At 38.9% G+C, this 17,428-nt stretch overlaps 1 protein-coding gene across 8 annotated transcripts in view; it reads left to right on the plus strand.

Moving 5' to 3' along the window:
• Positions 1-14,221: 14,221 nt before the first annotated feature.
• The window catches only part of ATP2B2 (ATPase plasma membrane Ca2+ transporting 2), a 252,940-nt gene continuing 249,733 nt past the window's right edge, over positions 14,222-17,428 (plus strand). For all 8 annotated transcript variants that reach the window (XM_074914647.1, XM_074914648.1, XM_074914649.1 and 5 more), the window contains exon 1: positions 14,222-14,328. The gene's annotated coding sequence lies outside the window, so the exon portion shown is untranslated. The remainder of the gene's footprint in view (positions 14,329-17,428) is intronic.

Raw genomic sequence — 17,428 nt, forward strand, 5'->3', positions numbered from 1 at the left:
TGGAGGAGTTTTATGGTTTTGGAGCAGAGGTTTCTAAACTGTGGTACTAACATCACTAGTGGCACACCTCAAAGTGGTGTGCGGAAATGGCAGCTCCCAGTGCAGTCTGCACAAATGGTTGTGAGCAGCTCCTCCACACAGGCGGGTGAGCCAGTGGGCAGAGATAAGGACATTGCACTGGGATTCGGGTTTTGTGGAGCAAGATGGGAAACAATTCTGAAGGTGCAGAGGGTGAGGTCAGTGTTCAGGCATGAGTAAAGTAGGTTTGAAATTCTCTCCCTACAGAAGGCAGGGTTGTTAGTGTCACTAATGTTTTTTGTATTTGAATAGTGGGCATATAGATAAATTATATATCTTCAGTGCCTGTTAATAGGAGTTCATAGAAGACAAAACAAAATTGTAAAATTGTAGTAGAAAAAACCCCAAATCTAATATTGGAGGTTTTTACAGTGTTCTGGAAGCACTAATCTTAAAGGTGTTTTCCAGTCTAAATGATTCTGTGATTCTATGTGTTGGGGATTTGAAGAGATACTCTAGGTGTTGCTCAATGCATACAGAAAACTTACATTCACTTAACACAAAAATTGTGTGTGTTCTGAAGAGGTGTAGGGGGTTTTGTTTGTTTTTTAAGAGATCCTAGTTGAAACCTGAGTAAGCAGTTACACCTGAGTTTTATATCTGAATAGATCTGGAAATAGAATTAAATTAATAGAGGTAATTTTGATACAAGGAGCAAAGGATATGGGATGTGGAAGGTAAGTAAGAAAAGTAGTCGTTTGATGAGATCTAACAGAAGAGCTGGACTAGGTGGGGCTGGAGTTCCTTTAGACCTCAGACTTGTATTGACTTCCATGATTGCTAAGTTTATGTTCTGAAAATTGACCAGAATGTATGTAGGTTAAAAACTGGGATGAAAGCCCCTTGAACTGTTTTGAGGTTCCTCTCACCCATGAAAATGAGAGAAAGTATTTGGTACTTTTAAGAAATCACTGAAAAATCTCTGTAGTCCTCCTCAGCATTGTGTGGTTATGTTCGGTAAAGCATGGAAGAAGAGTTTACACCTTTGAATTTTTGCTGCCGTACAATAGAGTGCAATAAAATTCCACAGTGGTTTGGCTATAGTATTTATTTTATATTTATGCTGTAGATTATATCTGTCTGCGAAAGACCTTCAGTACTGAAAGATTATCTGAGTATTTAGCAATCTTCTATTTGTCCTCACTGTACATTTGGGAGATGATCTGTCATGTTTATATATATAGGAAACAGACATGGCGAAACTAAATCCCTTGGTCAAGGTTACAGGGAGAATTTGTGATGGATGTTGAAATTAAATCTAGATCTTCCTAGCCCTGAGCTAGTACTGTTGCAGCAGGGTCATCCTCCTATCTAGAAATCTCCTCTTTCATCATAGGCTTCTTTTGTGGCTTTGGCTGAGTGTACTGCAGACACAAACTGTCCGTGATACCCAATTTGGGAAACTTCCATTGAGAAGCTGTTAAACAAGCAGCCCCTCCCACCCCAAACTGCTAAGCAGTGTGAACCCCTGCTTCTGCAAGTGCTGTGAAGAATCTAGAGTTGTTATGCAAGTGTTCATTCAGAGCTCTAGAGAGCTTCAATGTTTTAGCTGGATGGAGAGGAAGCACTTTATTTGAGGTAGTATTTCAAAAAAGTATCTTGGAGGTAGCTTCAGTATGAGGGGTAGAACTGGGGTGAAAATGGAAGGTGTCCTGGCCATAGACCTCGGTGGCAGGTAGTTGCTGAAGGTGCGCACAGAGGCGTCATTGGATAGATGAGGACATGCCTGCGTTGCTTTTAGGTAGAACTATCAGACCTAGTTTTAAGTATCTGGCTTAATACTGATAATAGAATTGGACAGCATGGAGTTCAGCACAAACTAATTGCTCAGTTCTTCACTCCAGGATTTTTCAGGATGATATAACTGAACATAAGCTGTGCTAACTTCCATTCTTTTACTGCTAAATATACATCTCTGTACTGTTGTTGAGCTTGAGCTGATTGTGTGATGATGGAGAAAAGCAACATTTTATGTAATACGTGTGTAGGAGATCTGAGAGAGATCTCCACAGGGATCATATTAGAGCTTATAAATGTGGAAACAGTTATTTACAGATGAAGTGCGGAGTGAGAGGGGAAGGGAGTAAGGGATCTGAATCTCACTGTTACATTATCTCCAGAGAAGTGCTGAGTATCACACTGTTTGCTCAGTATAAATCAAAATTGATGCCTGATTTCATTAAGTGCCAAATGTATAATAGATTGGCTATTATTTTGAAAATCAAGACTTCTGACTAAACTTACTCTTGATGCTTTTTCTTCTTAACAACTTGAGGTCTGAAGCCTTTAAAAAAGAAAAAAGTGCCTAACAGCTCATTAATGTTATCACTAAATTTTTGTAAAACTGTATTACTTGACTTGATGCTGGTTTTTCTATGTCCAGTGGCATCTTTTTATTTCCCCTTGCTGAATGCTGAGTGGACAAGTACTGCACAAGTCACTGGTCGTATTTTAATATAATTACTTGGATGGGTTCTGTAAAGGATAGAAAAACCTAAGTGCCAGGTCTCCATTTCCTTGTACTAGTTATGCATTTCTTTCATTAAGACTGAAATCACTAATTTACTGTTCTTGTGCTGATTCTGCAAGCACTCGTTTGTTTTACTGATGTAACTCCATTGTAATCACTTTCTCTTTTCATATTGACAGTAATGATTTTAGTGCCTTAGTATCTGGCTATTTGGGAGTGAAAGATAAAGCTTGACACTATTAGTGCAGTGGAGATGACTGTTTACAGTTGCACTGTGGGTTTGTGTGTTTGGAGTGGTTTTTTGTTTTGTTTTGTGAGTGGTTTCTTGGTTTTAGCAATGTAATTTATTTAAAATTCTTAGAATGTATCGATATAAAATTTAGGAAATTTCTTATCCACACAGTTTAAAGCTGGTGTCTAGTTTTATTAGTCGGTTCTGTAGCACTAACTAGAAATTATTTCTGATGAAAGGATTCCACAAGTGTTAAACTTAGATGCAAGGAGGTGCTTTTTCTTCCAGTGCATTGAGTTTCTTTCATCAGTTGGTTTACAAATACCTCCTGTCACACCCATTGAAATAATATACTCTGAAGGAAATTAACTTATTCTGATACATAATAATGTGATAGACTTTGTTTCCATGTAATCATGTTTAATTTAGTTTAGACTGTGAAAAAGTAAATGATGTAAAATGAAGTTCTGTTTTTGGAGGTAGCGGAATTTTTTTGGTAGTCTTGTAAAAAGGAAGAAGAGGCATCATAAATGCTTTCCCAACTATTTTAGAGGATAAACCCAGGGAACAGTTATTTTTAGTTTCCTTAATAACAAATAATCATTCTCATAGCTGTATGTTTTCTCTGAAAACTATTCTGGACTATATGGAGTGCTTTGCTTTCTGCTAGCAGCAGTGGCAAGACTTCAGGTGACATTGGGAGTACATCTACAAATCTGGTGTGGAATGGGTCTTTTAGAATTCTGCGTAAGCATTAGGACGCTTACATAGCTATAGCTATTAAATGGTCTTTTTGACAACCAATGGATACCATTTTCTCTTAGGATAAATTCCTTTTGACATTTACAGGATTCTGTGTGTTTATTAGTTTAATAGGTTGAACTGTGGTCTCATACAGTATTGTGTAAAGTTGCTATGATTTTTTTTTTTTTCCAGTTAAGCCTGTGAATGCACAGTCTGCTTTCTTCATAGCAAATGAAATTGCTTTTGGGAGCTGAAGGGGTTGTTACATGTTTTGCTGAGTACACTGACTGGAAGATGGATCAGGTTGCTGGAAAGCAAGAGGTTCTTAGGCAGCTCTAAAACAATGTAGTGCTCTTGAAGGCAGGTTCATTGCAGTCAGCTAAAACACCACAAGCAAGTGTCATTAGCAGATGAATGCAAACGCTTGGGGTGGCACTGTGGGCTGCTGCCAGTGTTGAGTACATGAAGTGTTGTGTGTAATCGTTAATTAAGGGGGACCCCAGGTTCTTCATAAACCAGGAAAAATCAAAGGCTAACAGCTTGTGTAAAATGTGTCTTTGAGAAATCATTGACTTTTTAAAAGGGTATTTAAGCTTAACATTTAGGTGTTTCTTTAGAGAATTAATTATTTGAAAGTCAGTGCTAGTATATATAATTTCAGTGGTTTGGGGAAGCTTGTGTTTGAGTCTTCTCTCCCCATTCGCAGCAGTTGTATTATACAAAAATTCCATCATTTTAGAAGTGGAAAACATGGAATTCTAAATTATGTTTATATTTTATTATTTTATCTCTTACACATATTATGATCTTCCATTGTTTTTCCTGAGACAGAATTAATGAAATGGCAAGAGGAAAATAAACCTCAGTGGGATTTAATTTTACAAATATGCTGAGGGTTCTCATCACTACTTTATCTAAATATAACAGTGAAAGCATTTCTGTTGCTTGTGAATAAGATGATGTTTGGAAGCTACAGCAGCTCTCAGGAAACCTAATTTTCCTCTCCACAAATCGAAGTTAGGAGTATTAAATATAATTAATATGGAATGTCTGTGTTTAACTGTTTTATGGTATGTAAGCACAGAACATTTAGATGTCTTTAGTGGACTAAGTTGGGGACACAACGCAGGACTGCAAAATTTATTTTTATCCTCAAGGTCAACTAACATCTTTGAAGACTGACATCAGTGTTCAAGAAATATAGGTCTTAATCTTAACCTTGAATGTAATTGTGTAGTTTTACTGTATACAATTTTACATATATATAAAAATATGCATTACTGATTATCTTCTTTTCCTTGATCTTTTGAAAATAACTCTATAAGCTGTATATTTTTAGAGACTGGAATGTCTGACTCAGACACCAAACGGAGATACATAACAAAGGTATGCAGTTCATCTTCATAGGACAGTGCTGTGTAAAAAAATTTGTGTACAGAAATTATGAAGGAATCCAAGGCCAAATATATAGATTTCGAAGAAGTAATGCTATTTCAAGTAGAATTTGAGTAGCAGCTGCTTATCTGATGGTGCTGGACACTTTCAAAACTTTCAAGCTGAAATGGCAGATAAATAGTTAATGGTCTTAAATTACCAGACCCTTAACAGCCCATGTATAAACCTCCTTGTTACAGTTTAAAGGGGAAAAGAGAATGATGCTTTTCTGGCTTTGACCGGTTTACAAGTGCTTCAGCTTTTCCCCTCTTGTTCCCTTTTTTGGAGTGATTTAAATAAACTTTGTTTATTTATTTTCTTAACCTTCTAGTGAGGCTTTTGTATTTATTTACCAGTCATTTCCTTTTTTGATTTTCACCCCAAATCATCACTTTCATTTTGATATTTTCATGGATAGTCAGTTGTTAGCATGATCTTCACATATTTATCTGGTAAGGGCATATGCCAGAGAACAAGTAGTATGATAGTTTATCCAGACTCAGATAGGCAGAGGCTGTTGGGATTTTATCACTATGATCTGCAGTTTTATTACTGGGTGTTAAGACATCCAACACATCTGTTTGAAGCAAAAACCTTGCTAAGAGATAATGTCTATGAATTAGCCCTGGAAAAAGGTGATAGTGATGTTGATCATCCAGATGGACAAGTTCTGGATGAGGCCTTGAGTTGTGGGCTCCTGAATTTGCCTGCTGGTCCTAGAACACTCCCCTGGGGTCTCTGTAGCCCCACGAAGGAGAATTTGCCTGTGTTTGTGCTGTGAGCTTACAAGTGACCCACAGTGAAATATATCATTATCATTTTATTCCCCTGCAAAATAATGCGTCCTGTTCTTCATGCTTAAAATGAGTTGTCGCTTTCTTCCTCCATAGCAAACATATTCCTAGTTTGTGATCATTGTTAGTTTTTTGGGGAAGGAAAGAGTGACAATTCTTCTGAGAAAAGGTAGATAAAAATCTAGTCAATACTTTATAGTCTGTGCTCACTGGTAGGTTAAACCTGGGTGTCATCCACCATGACTTATCATAAGTAAGGAAAGTGTTTTGAGTTCTTTCCTTTTGGTCTTTTGGTTCTTGTATTGCCTGGCTACTTTACAGCATCCTTGGGGGGCAGAGAGTACTGCCATGCATTGTTTGCTCATAAATCCTTTCTTGACTCATTTCTGACCAAATACAAGGATTGAGTCATTTATTTTTTTAACTCTTTCTGAAAGAAGAGAACTTCCCTGTTAGTGAGGAATGTCGTTATCTGCAGCACATGAATATTTCTGGTGAAAGGTTATTATAATAATGCATAGTTGGAAGGATTATTTCACTTAGGGAAATACTAGAAAATATTTTCATTTGGTCACATTGCTGGTTTGACAGACACCATTTAAATCCCCACTTAAGACACCATTCAGTTCTGCTTCCTGTTGCTACCTTGTGAATAATGTCTTTCATAAAATGTTGAAAACAATGTTTGTACAGTCAGGTCAGCAAGATCAAAAAGTGATGTGTCTGGGGCTCATCCATACATGCAGATAGGAGTAAACTAATGTGAGGATGTCTTTATTCTGGAATGCTCTGTGTCTTTGAAAGTGAATTAAAGAAAAACAAGAAGAGGAACACACACAGAAGAATTGTGTTTGGATGCAGGGTTATTCTAGATTACATATTGTGGGGTTTTTCTCCATTCACATGTAGAATTCTTCCGCACTAGTTAGTCTTCCTTATTATAGAATAACGTTTTTGTTTTGGCAAGCCCATAAACTCAGTTGCTTCAAAAAGTTCTGAGATTCTGGCAAAATTGTCACAACTATTGTTGCTTAGTCTTGAATCTGTGATTAGTAAGCAGTTTATGGATCCTCATGACATGGTTCAGTCTGGAAGCCAAGTATGATGCCCAGCTAATCTTCATTTACAGTGTATTTTTTATTTGATATACTGTGTATATTTGTTACATTAATATTTGGGTCTGATATTTAGGTTAATGTTTAATAATGTGAGTAAATGTTTTTGTATAAATTATATTTGTAAGCAAATATTCCTGATTACAGTGTCTATACCAATTATTTTTTTAAGCTTTCATATTGTAAAGCTCAGAAAATAAATCCCTTTGCTAAAGAGTTTGAACACTTGTTTCAAATCTATATATAATTGTGAATACAAATTCTGAGTTCTCCGAATAGTATATTTATATGTAAAAGCCACAATCAGCTGTCAAGATAATTTCAGCTCAGGTTTGACTCTAGAGTTATTCAACCTCCTGGAATGGTTTAGTGAGAGGTATTCCCCGATGTTCTACTGGAAGTGAAAGCACCCATCTGTTGAAGTTAACACCTATTTTTTGGTTGGTTGGTTTGGCTGAAGTGCAGACATTCTGTCAATCCTGTCACAAAAGGGAAGGACAGGACTGGTGCAAACACGTTTTGGAGTACCAACGCGTTCCAGCCAACACCAGTGAAACCCTTCAACGCGCTGGAGCAGGGCTGTGAGTAGTAACCACAGGAAGGGAGGTGGTGGCTGCCAGCCCCTCGGGGAGCCCTGGTGATGTCACCCAGCACAAACTGGCTGGTTTTCCTAAGGTTGGGGCATGGGAAAGAACATCGAGGTTAATAGCGATTTATGTGACAGGCAGGCTCCGGTTTCTTCTTTCCACACAGAACATCAAGAGCTGTGTTGTACCTGGGCTTTGTGGCCCTGCAGCAAGGAGTGACGGGTGGTGCTGGGGCGTGGGGACAGCCACCCCAGGAGGCTTGGGGTCGCTCTGTGGTCCCCTGAGATGGGGCTCCCGCACACCCTGGGGGCTGCCCGGGTCTGCACCTCTCCGTGCAGGATGATTACTGGCACTCACGGAACAGGTCACAGATATCCACGGCTTAACAAAGCTTAACAGGTCAGACTGCTTTACCCAATAATCTATACATAGACTTTTATCTTATTATATTGGAAAAAAGCCCCAACACAACAGAAGTAATTCCCTCAAGGTGATTAACTTCTAGGAAATATGTGTCCTAGTTGTATTACTTGCTGAGCTATCAAAAGTCCTTATTTAATAGTTTGTTAAAATTTTGTTATCCTTTTTTAATTGTTGAGAGTGATTGAACCTTGTCCCACTGTTATTTCCCCTTATGTTAATCATTTGCTTTTACTAGAGTAATATAGTAAATAATGCTGATTCAGGCTTCAATTCTCAGCCATTTGATATAGTCTTAAAAAAAGACTTCAATGATAGCTACTCTCAGTCTAATGAGATGCACAGTGAGGATATCAAGGTATGTATGAGAAATCCATATTGAAGAATGAAAGCTTAAAGAATGTCGTAAAAGGAGGATGCATTTTCTTATTAATATTATTAACAAGCCATGTTTGTACTTTAATTCTCTGCTGTTACTTCTTATTGTCAAATCTGTCTGAAATATGACTATAATGGTTGAGCAATTTAAATAGAATAATGTTGGGTTTCTTTTTACAGTACAATCCAAGGTCATAGTGTGACCTTGACACCAAGGTCATAGTGTAAAGGTGGTACTTCACTTGAGATTCATATTCATATCAAAGTCAGATGCAGTTTCACAGTAAAGGATGCTCCTTAAAAGGCATCTTGGCTTTGAATATACTTTTCAAATAGAAGGTGTTTCCTGTACAGAGCATTAGCCAGTAAGGAGAAATAACCTCTGTAAAACTCTGGAGGTATTTTGCATCAGTGATATCAGGAGAAGGTACCGAATCAAAATTCTTACTCTAAACTTCCCTGTTTTTTTTTCTGGGAGAAGGGTTATGATGAGGTGGAGAGATAGATCCATGTAACCCATCTCTATATACAAAGTTGCAACCCTGTTTCCAAACATCCTTGAAAATTAGGTTGTTTGAAATTTGTAGTCTGATGCAAACTAATGTGATCCTTTTTAATTGTAGAATCCTATAATCTGAGTTTAAATGTCAGTATACTACCAGTGTCTCTAAGGACCTGTAATCTCCATTAAGACCAAAAAAGCAGTGATAGGAGACTGAAGAGGAACTGTAACAGTTCCTTCCAGAACACAGCGAAGGGAACTTGTATGGTGGTGTACTGGGTCTGGCTGAACTGGAATTGGTTTTCCCCTATAGCCACAAATGCCTTCTGAGTCTCCCTACTAGTACCAATATATTATGTTAACAGATTAATGCTAGAAGACAGTTGGCACGAGTCTGGTTTCAAAGACTGGCACATTTATGGGGTTTAAATGTGTACTCAATGAAAGGGTGATTTCTAAGCATATTGACTATCTCATTCTTCAGTTCCGAAAAGTTGTGACACCCTCAGAAGATTATTCTTTAAAGCTCTTGTTAGGCCAATTTATTGATTAAATTTGTACTGAGTGTCAAAAAATAATTTCTCATCTGCATGTGATATGGAAGAGTCTGTCTGTAAAGATTCTGTCTTTAAACTAGAAAGAAGGTAGAATGCTTGGATAATACTGCTTTCATATTCTTAGGAACATCTTAGACTGTTGAGATGATGAAGCAGCTGATTTCAGCTGTGGATTTAGGTTTAGCGGTATCAGATGTTGCAGATGCTTACTCTGGCAAATACAGATCACTTCGGAGGAGACTGTTAAGATGCTTCTCAGTCATTGCTGTGGTTAGGCAGTGAGCCAGGTTTACTTAAACTTTATTGGGAAGCTCAGGCTTATTAGTGCTGCTTCCATTCATCTCTGCTTTCTGCAGGTTTTGTTCTTGAAAGGGCCTAATGACCTTTCTTCCTGCTCGGGTGATCCTGAGAGTCTGGTTTCGTATTCTGAGCACTAATGCTGTCGCAGGGAGGGGGACAGCAATGCCAGTCCAACCTTGTAGACATCTGCTCTTTTTGGGTGTGGCTGTTAGGCAATGGAAGAAGAAAAATTTGTGTATTCATAGATATCAGGTGGTGGAGATCAAAGGACGGGAGGTAATGGCAGGGTTGGCTGACTGGTAGGTTTCCTTTCAGATAGTGAGAAAGCTGGGATTCTGATCTAAGGAGTGAGCTGATCGAGACTGCAATAATTTATCAGTCAGAACAAGTAGTAATTTGTACAGTGAAATAAATGTGGTAGAAATAATAGAACAGTTCAAGGCAACTCTGAGCCTGTGTGTTTTATATGCATGCTTCTTATCTCCTAAGCTTCAGTACTTCACCAAGTAGACTCAGGTATGTCAAATACTGTTCCCTCAAAGGTAGGAAAGAGTTAACCAATCAAGCAACTTAAAACTGCTGTAATTTAAACTAGTGAATATACTTATTTTATAGTTAGAGAAATTGAAGCACAGTGGGATCAAGTGACCTACTAACATCTCATAGTAAAGAAATGGCAGGGCAAGTCCTTGAATTTGAGTGTTCTGAGGTCCCTCTCCTCTACTTGTTTTATTAGGTCATGTTGCTTCCTAGGATGATAACGTGTTTGCGCAGTTTGGAAATGCAAGCTGTTTCTTTGCAGAAATATTACTGCAGAATGTTACAAAACTGGAGAAAACACCAAGACTGAAAACAGATTTAATTCTTGTTTTTAAAATGTAGCAAATGAGATTAAAAAATATGAAAGGCTGCCAGTCTGCTGTTCCAGTTTAAGTATCTGGGTTGTGATTAGTAAAATATTAGAAATCTGCTGCTGATTTCCAGTGCTGTTCCTCTGATTGGACAGCCTCACTGAAAAGGAGGTCTTGGTCCCCAGGATCCTGAAAGAGGAATTAAAATTATGTTCCTGCGTTTCCTGTCATTAATTATCTCATAAAGACCTTGAAATGTGCTTATGATGCCTATCATCAGCACATATGGAATTAAATTTTTCTCCAAAGAAATTAGGTAGACTCTTTCTTTTGCCTCTGAATATTTTCTGACTTGTCACTTCAAGTTTTACTGGAGAAGCAATTTTTCAAGTCACATTTCAAGCTCATCAGCTAAAGTTACATTCCATTCACATCCAATAAGCATTGTTGTGTATTTTAAACTTAGTCCCAAGAAGCATCTTTCTATTTTTCTGCTCCTTTTCTGCTCTATTTCCACTCCTTGTCCCCAAGTTAAGGTGTTAAATTGTTCTTCTGTCAGAGCTAAATAATACACCACTGGATGCTTTAATAGGCTTGAAGATGCGCTGACAAATCTTCATTTCAGGAGAGGCACTGTTCAGACGTTACATTGTTTCTGCAATGCTTTGCTATTAAATTTTATGATGAAATATCTAGAAAAAGCACCAGCTAACATCGTAGCCGTTTTGAGTTGCACATGCAGAAACCCAAGTGAATTGGAAAATGTTACTTTTTTCACAGTTGTGTTTAAAAAAGTAAGAATACCCCCAAATTTTAAATTCTGAGGTCAGAATATTACTATTGGTACTCTTTACTAGATGGCCCATTTCTGGGGGTGGTATTGCTATTTTTAGCTTTGGCTGTAAGATTCCAGTGTTATCTACATGCTACGTAGAGCAGGTATTCCCTGTGTTGAGTGGTTTTGTAACTTGGAGGGCAGCGAGCGCGTAGTAAGCTCTGCAGCTGGAACCTCATTCTTACTGCAGGAACCAGACGACTTCCTGGCATTGACTTGCAGTAGTGCTGGTGTCTAGCAGCAGCAGAAAGGATGTGTAAAGCATTTCTGGAGAGTTTTCACTTTGTAGCTTTAAGTAAGGACAAATATAATGTGAGTCTTCATTCATAGCTTCTTGATTCAAAACCAGGGCAAGCTCCCAGCGTTGTGCATGGTGCCATGGCAGAGTAGTTCAGTTCTTACTTCAGAAAGTGCATCTTCTGGGGTTGAGAGCAGCTTTAGTGGTTGGCCTCCTGTTGCTCAGGTGGCAACAGGATGACAGCGTTGTGATGAAGGCAGTACCAACGCTTGCAGTAAAATATAGCGCTGTGAACAGGCTCCAAACTGATGAGCCTAGCAGAAAGGTTAATAGCTTGTTCATCTGATGTGGTATGGTACTTTTGAGGCCCTCCATTAAGTGAGCACTGAGAATATTCATGTGAAAAATTGTTTGATTGGATTTGGTATATAATAATATGTTCAAACAAGGATCTTCTTTTTTTTTTTTTTTTTCTTTTGAACATTGTTGTTGTTGTTTTTCTCCTCTTCTTATTCCCTTGCCTATTCTGTTAAAAATAAGAATTAGAGTATTTCCTGATTGAGTATAATGTAGACATTATGGTTCTCTACCTGGGCTGAAGTTTCTGTAGTATGACACACAGTCTTTGAGAGCAGCAGTCCTCAAGCTGGCAACAGCTTGTATGGAACAAGTTTTTATACCGTGTTTATTTTCTTTAAACTATTTCTCTATTCATCCAGAAAGACAGTTTAAAAAACTCCTAACTTCTTAATGGATTTTGGTACTGTGTCAATCAACCTTTTATTGCTTTTCAAATTGTCTTTAAAATTTGTACTGAAAAAACAAGTTTTAGTAGCCAAATAATTGTGGATTATCTTAGTTTCTTCCTGCTTTTCTGACAGCAGTGGAGGTCACCAACATTTATGGGTCTTGGACTTAAGCACAACACATCTTAAATATAACACTTCTGTGTGCTGTTACTGTTTTGTTCAATGCTTGAATTCAGTTTTGAGCCTTCGTTCCACACTCCTTAAAGCTGCAGTTTGTACTAAAGACTTGCTAAGAGAAAGGGGACACGTCTCTCTGCTTAATATAACACAAAATCACTGCATATATTGTCCTGGCATGCATGTAATTGCCTGTAGCTTTCTATTGATCAAGGCAGTTTCACATGAGAAAAAAATCTGCATTGATCCTAGTCCTGATTTACATTTTACTTCATAAAAAAATTGATCAGCATAGATAAAACTCCTGATCAATGATCCTAGCTCCTTTTTTTTTTTTTTTTTTTTTTTTTTTTAATAGCTTCCATTTTGGTGCAGTGCAGTACAGACTTTTGGTTTAACTGGCTGAATTGATATTCTGAGCAGCAAGTAAGGCAGGATGACAGAGCATCAGCACAGCTACTCCTATTAGTGCTCAGAGAGGTACGCTTCCTTGCAATTGCCCCCTCAGTCCAAGACAGTGAAGTCACGAACCACTGCTGTCCTAGGATACTACAGAAGAGATTCCAACTTTTATGTATAGTGTTTTATACATACTCCAGGAAAACCGTGATGTTTTTCTGTGTTCAGTCAGTATCAGGATTGAATGGCTTGAGGTACAGAATTTCGAGTTGCAGTTTGAACACGGCACATGTAGTGATCACAATTTACTTTGAAAAAAGGAAACTCACACAGAGAATGTTCTGCTTTTTAAAGGATCGATGTTTCTGGCATATTTTTAGTACTTGGATTTTTTTTTTTGTTGCACAGCCATAACACAGTATTCCATTGCAAAAGCCTTTCACACTTCAGAATGCTGCATGTGCTAATAATTCAAAATAACAGGTAGATTTTTTTTAAAGAAATAATACATGATAGATATTAAGTTCTAAATAAAATTCACTGATTTCTCAAAGTGTAAGGCTGTTGTTATCATGAGGCAGAGTGCTTTATAAGGTTACAAATAAAAAAAAAAAAAAAAAGGCAGAAAGCTGCTCTGGCATGCATATATGGTTTTACAGCATATGCTAATGGGACCAGATGAGATCAAAGAGGAGGCTATTTTACATGCTTCTCCTGTATGGGTTTTAGATTTCTGGAAGGGATGACAGAAGCAAAGGCACCAAACCCATCGCAGCCCCGCAATAATGTTTTGGTATTTTCATTCAGATCGACACTGTTCTTTAAGCAGGAAGGGAGCAAGGGGGGGGAGCAAGCCGTGTCTTTGCAGAAGGTGACTGTGGAGTAATTGGTGGGAGAGACATGTTGGGGGGCGGCGGGGCTCCCCGGCCCGGCCGCGCCAGCCCGCGCCCCGCCGCAGGGGTGCAGCGCAGTTGTAGCTTCCCCCGGTCCCCTCGCCCCCTTCGTACGCAACCTTTGGTTCCCCCCCGCTTCCTTCTCGGGTGATAGTGATGGGACTTGACAGCCCTTGTCCTTGAAGGTCTCTCCCGATTCGGAGTAAGTGGCATATTCCTGGTCGCTTGCCATCTTCCGTTTTTGTCATTATCCCAAGGGAAGTATTAAAATCACAAACAACAACATGGTGGTTCGGTCCATTTTTCTTCCAGCGACACGTTTTCTCTCCCTGCCCGGGCTGGCGGGTGCCTGCCCTCCTCAGGAGCCGTGCCCTGCAGGCGGCGGCCGCCCTCCCGCGCCCCGGCGGCGCGATGCTGGGGCGGGAGGCGGCGGTGCCCCCCCGCCGCCCGCCGCGGTGGTACAGTCTGCAGAGGCACCGCGCCGCCCGCCCCAGCCGCCCCGCACAGATGCCGAACCGCGATTACTCCGCTGTGTAATTGAAATCGTTTTGGATTTGTGATGATATCTTAGCCAAGTAAGTAGCGACAGCCACAGCATGAGAATAATAATGATGATGATGATAATAAAAAAAAAAAAAAAAATCTTTCCCCGTTCCGTTCTGAGCTTGTTTATTTGGCAATTTGCTTCTCGTGAAGGCGCAAGCTGATGAGAAAATGGTGTGGAGACCGGGTCTGGGTGATGCGTTAGATTTTTGGTTCATGCCCTGTGAATCTCTGGAAAGGTAATGCTGCAACTTCTGTGCATTATTCTGTAAGGTCAAACAGAAACTGCAGAGCGAAAAGGCACTCTTGCATCAGAAATCATTCACTGAGATTTTGTAGGTTGAAAATTCAGTGTGATCTTGTTGGTTTTTTTAAACATAGGGGCTTCATTTTGATTAAATCTGTTATTTAGTGATGAGGAAAGCACGTGGATGAGATTTTGCTTTTATCATCGCTGGTAAGAATCGGATATGCCTTTTTCAGAAGTGAAGTGCAGAAAAGACACTAAAATGTGAGCAGTACAGTTTGACTTTTTTTTTTTTTTTTCTCTAACTTTAATGTTCTCTTAGGATGGGCAAAGACATTTTTTGTTACGAAAATATGTAATCCTCAAGCGGGTCTATTTATAGAGCCGCTTATAGTTTTTCAATGTGTATGTTTGGAAGTAAAGGGCACACAGAATTAAAAAACCCCAAACATTGCCTTTCTATTGAAATGGATTAGAAAATACTGTTAGAGAAACAGGGAATTTTGTGTCATTTCTTTTAAGCATGCATGATGTTTCCTGTGGTAAGGTGGGGAAAGGCTTTCTGTAGTGTGTGGTACAATAACTAAAAATTTTGATAGATTTTTTGGTTTTAATTTTTTTTTTTTTTTTTTTTTTAAAGAAGAATCAGCTGCAAATCCCTGAATGCTGCATGGAAAAGCTTTAGCCTGTTCATGAAACGTACAACTCTTTAACAGAAAGCATAAGATTACAGGAGTCATTTCCTATTATGTAAAGGGAGATGCTGTGCGTTTGATCCCTGCCTGCGGCGCGGGCAGCGAGCCCCTGCCCGGCGGTGCGGGCAGCTCCCCTGCCCTGCCCTGCCCTGCCCGGCGGTGCGGGCAGCTCCCCTGCCCGGCGGTGCCGTGCCCGGCGGTGCCCGGCGGTGCGGGCAGCTCTCCCCGCCGCTGCTGGACTGACTTTAAGTTGTCCTCCCCACGCGGGGCAGCCGCTCGGCCGTTCCCGAGGAGCGGGGAGATGATGGCTGTAGGCGGTCCTGGGGCACTTGCGCAGCCAGGAGCAGATGCTTAGCCCGGTACTCCCCAATACCTTCTGGAGGGTAAGTATTGAAGTTGCTGCAAGGGAATGGGTATTCTTTCATGGTAAACCTGTTCATTTTACCGTTCACATGCATCCACGGAGCTGCATGCTTATTAGGACTTGTGGTCGTTTGACCTCCTGATTGCACTGTTAGGGATCTGTTAAAGGATTGCAGAGATATTACACAAGTTGGGATGTTTGAAAGATAGCTGGCACACTTAACATGGAAAAACTGCGCTTTTATTGCTGGGATTTGTGGTTAATATTAGATGCAGTATGAAATTGATAATGAGGGCTTTTTGTTAGTCTTTGCTTAGAAAAAGGAGATTACAGATCTGCTTCATAGTCCACACGTTGGGGATTTTTTTGGTTGAGATGCATTCCTGATTAGCATTTAATTTGTGAGAGGTCATCCATATGCATGACTAGTTCTTGTATCTTGCTCTGAAATAACTGTTTGACTCAGGTATCCAGCAGGTCTTTGATCACATACAGCTTTTACTTTGTTCATGTTCCTCTCATTTTAATTGAAATTGCTGCCTGTGAAGAAGTGTTTCATATTTTCCCTGTAGTGCTGGTAAAATGAACAAGTTTGTGAATAAGGCAGTAAAATGAGGCTTGTAGATAAGTTGTGTATAGTAATGCAGCATGAATATTTCCCCCCCCCCCCTTCTTTTTTTTTTTTTTGTGTGTGTGCCCCCTTTTCATTCTTTTCATATATCTTTCTTCATTTCTGTGGAGAATTGATTTGGCCCATATCAATGGTAAATATACTTGCATTTTCACAGAAAAGGTAATTTTTTTTATATTGCAAATGGAAACAATGATATTTCTCATGCTTTCTGCATATATAAAAAGGTTTCATGCATGTATATTGAAACAGCTTGGAAGAGTTCATCCTTCTCAGTAGGATTACAGGTTACAGAAGACATGTAATGATGAACTAGGTATCATACTGGGTTTTTTTAAGACCTTCCGTGAAGTGACTTTTGTGAGTGCTTTTTTCTTTTAAATTTCATATCATGTATCTAGGAAGCGGTTCTGAAGGGTTATTTTTTACCTTTTGTCTTCCCCCAGCATTTAAAATATACAGTTTATCTTTTATCCAGTGCTGTTGAATTTGGGATGCAAACATTTTTGTAATCATACTAAAAAAATATATTTGTGTTTGAATACTGAAAATGTGAGCATACATTCTGCTAATATATAAGAATGTTACAAGTGTTTTCACTTTTTTTGTTTTCATCCTGCAGTTCATCTTGTGAAACGTCAGTTGTGTATGTATTACATTTTGAAATAAATGTAGAAGTCGTGACCTTGTAACTATCTCTCACACTCACTGGAGCCCCATTGTACTGCAGTAGGACTCCAGCAGCTGATAGTTGTGTATATTGAACCCACCTCCTTTTAATAAATGTAAATACCTTCACAGGTTGGACTTAAAAATAATGTTCTGAAGGGAAGCAAGCAGTTTATTTGATTCACCTGACTGTGGAACCTTGTAGAGAATAAGCTTGCCTTTTGCCAGATTTTTCATTATATTTTCAAGGAGAGACAAAGAAGGATATTACAGTTCACTAGAATTTAGCAAGTATTTGTATGCCTTTCTGGCTGATTGTTGAAAGTGAACAAAAATTAATTACATTCATATTCTACATTATCTGATCAACTGAAATACACCCCTCCCTCCCGATTAAAATTACACATTTCTGAATAATTTTAATACGTCAGTTGAAAAAGGGGTTAAAAAAATACCTAAGGATGATTATGATTAAATCATCTGCTCCTAGAGAGGTGTTTTGTTTAATTCATATATTACAATGTGT

Source organism: Athene noctua, chromosome 10 (genome assembly GCF_965140245.1).
Source record: "Athene noctua chromosome 10, bAthNoc1.hap1.1, whole genome shotgun sequence".
Classification (NCBI taxonomy): Eukaryota; Metazoa; Chordata; class Aves; order Strigiformes; family Strigidae; genus Athene; species Athene noctua.